Genomic DNA, 4,528 nt, shown 5'->3' with positions numbered 1-4,528 from the left:
GGGTACAAGGGAGTTTAAGGAGTTTTGGGATGTAGAACATAACTGGAGGAAGTAGGCTGATAAGGACTCATTAGGGATGAGCGCTTAGCTCTGCTTCTGAGTCGGCTGTGATGTGAGGAGGCCCAGCCACACAGTCCACTGTGTGGACTCTGCCACTCCCGCCATACAGCACTGGACTGTGCCCTCTCAAACCTTGAGCCAAGTAAGTACTTCCTCCCTTGTTCCTGCCAGGTATTTGGTCACAGCAATTAAAAAAACTAAGCGATGCCTTTTCGCCAAGATGATGCCGAAAGCAAAGAAGGAAGCTCCTGCCCCTCCCAAAGCTGAAGCCAAAGTGAAGGCCTTGAAAGCTAAGAAAGCAGGGCTGAAATGTGTCCACAGCCACAAAAAGAAGATCTGAATGTCACCCACCTTCTAGTGGCCCAAGACCCTGCAGCTCCGGAGGCAGCCAAAATATCCTCTTCCCAAAATATACTCTTTCCTCGAAAGAGTACACCCAAAAGAAACAAGCTTGACCACTGCTGTCATCAAATTCCCACTGACCACCAAGTCAGTCATGAAAAAGATAGAGGATAACAACATGCTTGTTCATTGTGGATGTCAAGGCCAACAAGTGCCAGATCTAATAGGCTGTGAAAATTAAAAAGAAAAACTCTATGACATTGATGTGGCCAAAGTCAATACCCTGATAAGGCTTGATGGAGAGAAGAAGGCGTATGTTCGCTTGGCTCATGATTATGATTATGATGCTCTGGATGCTGCCAACATGATTGGGATCATCTAAACTGAGTCCACATGGCTAATTCTAAATATATACTGTTTTGCACCAGAGAGAGAGAGAGAGAGAGAGAGAGAGAGAGAGAGAGAGAGAAGAAGAAGAAGAAGAAGAAGAAGAAGAAGAAGAAGAAGAAGAAGAAGAAGAAGAAGAAGAGAAGAGAAGAGAGAGAGGAGAGAAAGAGAAAGAAAGAAAGAAAGAAAGAAAGAAAGAAAGAAAGAAAGAAAGAAAGAAAGAAAGAAAGAAAGAAAGAAAGAAAGGCTAAGTGATACAATAAACCTGTAAGCAAGTCACTGCCCTTACATGTGTTCGGTAGCAAGCAGGGTGAAGACCTACCTGCCACTGGAGCCTCTGGCTTCATTAGCATAAGAGAAGTGCCAGAACTCCTGCATATGGTGCAAGAAAGATGTCAGGAAGGCTGAACCTTCACCAGAGGAAACATCCCCTACTTGGGAGAAAAGCCAGTTGATGTAAGAGACTGAATGTGTGTGCCCTGCAAGTTTCATGCTGAAACCTACTCCCCAAGGTTTAGATGTTAGGGGGTAGGGCCTCTGGGAGGTGACTGGGTCAAACGCCCTTACAAAAGAGACCGTAGAGAATTTTCCCCTCCCTCTGTCCTGTAAGGAAGAGTAAGTGGAATGGATCATTACCAGATACCAAGTCTTGTTCTTGTCAGATCTCTCAGCCCTCACAACTGGGAGCAATGGCTTTCTGTTGTTTACGAGCCATCCAATGCATGGTCTCTTCATAGCAGCATGGAAACCTAGTGTGATGGTTTGTATATGCTCAGCCTAAGGAGGAGCATTATTAGAAGGGGTATCCCTGTTAGAGTACGTGTGGCCTTGTTGGAGTAGGTGTATCACCGTGTGCATGGACTTTAAGACCCTCATTCTAGCTTCCTGGAAGCCAGTATTCTGCTAACAACCTTCAGATGAAGGTGTAGAACTCTCAGCTCCTCCTGCACCATGCCTACCTGGATACTGCCATGGTCCCACCTTGATGATAATGAACTGAACCTCTAAACCTGTAAGTCAGCCCCAATTAAATATTGTTCTTTTAAGAGTTGCCTTAGTTGGCTGAGAAGCACTTGAAAAAATGTTCAACATCCTTAATCATCAGGGAAATGTAAATCAAAACAACCCTGAGATTTCACCTCACACCAGTCAGAATGGCTAAGATCAAAAATTCAGGGGACAGCAGATGCTGGCGAGGATGTGGAGAAAGAGGAACACTCCTCCATTGCTGGCAGGATTGCAAGCTTGTACAACTACTCTGGAAATCAGTCTGGTGGTTCCTCAGAAAACTGGGCATAGTACTACTGGAAGATCCAGCAATACCTCTTCTAGGTATATATCCAGAAGATGTTCCAACTGGTAATAAGGACACATGCTCCACTATGTTCATAGCAGCCTTATTTATAATAGCCAGAAGCTGGAAAGAACCCAGATGTCCCTCAACAGAGGAATGGATACAGAAAACATGGTACATTTACACAATGGAGTACTACTCAGCTATTAAAAACAATGAATTTATGAAATTCTTAGGCAAATGGATGTATCTGGAGGATATCATCCTGAGTGAGGTAACCCAATCACAAAAGAACTCACTTGATATGCACTCACTGATAGGTGGATATTAGCCCAGAAACCTAGAATACCCAAGATACAATCTTCAAAACAAAAGAAAAAGGAAGACCAACACGTGGATACTTCATTCCTCCCAAAAATAAGGAATAAAATAACCATGAAAGAAATTGCAGAGTCAAAGTTTGGAGCTAAGGTGAAAGGATGGACAACCCAGAGACTGCCCCACCCAGGGGTCCATTCCATAATCAGCCACCAAACGCAGACACTATTGCATATGCCAGCAAGATTTTGCTGAAAGGACCCTGATATAGCTGTTTCTTGTGGATGCTCACAGTCAGCTATCGGTTGGAACACAGGGCCCCCAANAGAGGAGCTAGAGAAAGTACCCAAGGANCTGAAGTGGTCTGCAACCCTATAGGTGGAACAACAATATGAACTAACCAGTACCCCCAGAGCTTCTGTCTCTAGCTTCAGATATAGCAGAAGATGGCCTAGTCAGCCATCGTTGGGAAGAGAGGCCCCTTGGTCTTGCAAATTTTATATGCCCCTTATTGGGGAACACCAGGGCCAAGAAGTGGGAGAGAGTAGGCAGGGGAGCAGGGGGACGGGGAGAGGATAGGGGACATTCGAGATAGCATTTGAAATGTAAATGAAGAAAATATCTAATAAAAGAATTTAAAAAAAAAAAAGAGTTGCCTTGGTCATGGTGTCTGTTCACAGCAGTAAAATCCTAACTAAGACACCTTGTATATTGTGATGCCTATGTTAGTGTGGTGTCTGTGAAGAGAGAAAAATGTCAGATTTCTCAGAAATACCAGAGGTGGCATGGAATATGAGAGCAACAAAAATTGAAAAACCAAAGACTGTCCTCAGGCTTGGGCTCTGGAAGCCCAGTTTATGTCTTCATTGGGGTTCCCTTAATGCTGCCACCACCTTCTTGAACCCAGATTCCCAACTCCTCACGTCCCATCTGAGCTAAGCGGGCCACCCTCTGAATATCTCCTTTACCCCAAAATATTTAAAAGGAGGTATTTTTAAGTTATTTGAAAACAACTTTTCTCAGACAATGTGCATCTCGCCCACCTACCCCTAAGTGGTCTGGTAAGACCCAAGCATTCGGGACGGGTGCTCAGCTCTGCTTCTGAGTCTGCTGTGATGTGAGGAGTCCCAGGCATCAGAAGCCAATGTTCATGCCCTGGGATAAACTCTCTTTGTTGGTGACATCTATTTTGTAAGTTACATAAATACAAATAAAGCATCTTGAATCCTGACGACAGCTTAGCTGTTACAGTTGCTGGGTTATCCTCCAAAGGACTCAGTCCCAGCACCCGTGTTGGGCAGCTCACAGTTACCTGAATCCCCAGCACCAGAAGATCCCGTGCCCTTTTCTGGTCTCCCCAAGCCTCTGCACACCTGTGAGATAAACACACATACACAATTTTTTAAATTAAATTAAAAAGGAACCACCTTAAAGCATGAAACGTGGGCCAACTTAACGTAAGATCGATCAGATACCCTCTGACTCACTCTAGTTATCATCCCCACAGCTGTTAAACCATTTACCTGCCTGCCTTTGAAATCACCCAGAGAAAAACCCAAAAGAGTAACTTCCAATGTGAACCTGAGAGATCCAACCTACAGAGTACACAAGACGGGGCAGAGAGGGAAAAATCACTGCAGCCATGGAAAATAACCGACTGGACAGTCCAAGGTGTGATGTTGATTTTATTTAGAAACTGCCTCCTACTGTGATGGGCGTGTGAATTCAGGCCTGTAGCACTGTAAAACAGCCAACAGTGATGAGAAAGGGCAAGCTATCCATTCCCAAGGCCCTGAGTTCAATCTTCAGCACTGCCAGTTGTCATTGTCATCATCAATATCAACATAAACATCATCATTACTTCCTTTTCCCAGAGCAGCTTCTCTCCACAGCATTTTTCACCCATGCTTGCCAACTTAAGATATGAAGAGAAAATATAAGGTGTGAAAATGGTCAGAAACATGGACATGTGGTGGATAGAGGTGAGGAGTTGTAACAGAGATAACCCAAGAGCTGAGGGGAGGGAAAGGAAGGGAGAGGAAGGGAAAGGAAGGGAGACTGACTAGAATCAATGCAGAGCCTTGTGTGCCCTAGACAAGTGCCTCACCATTGAGTGATACACCAGTC

At 44.6% G+C, this 4,528-nt stretch overlaps 1 pseudogene; it reads left to right on the top strand.

Moving 5' to 3' along the window:
- The first annotated feature begins 280 nt into the window (after positions 1 to 280).
- On the top strand, positions 281 to 784 carry LOC110317385 (annotated as a pseudogene).
- Positions 785 to 4,528: the final 3,744 nt, after the last annotated feature.

Source organism: Mus pahari, chromosome 2 (assembly GCF_900095145.1).
Source record: "Mus pahari chromosome 2, PAHARI_EIJ_v1.1, whole genome shotgun sequence".
NCBI classification, from domain to species: Eukaryota; Metazoa; Chordata; class Mammalia; order Rodentia; family Muridae; genus Mus; species Mus pahari.
This window is presented reverse-complemented; position numbering and strand designations above follow the sequence as displayed.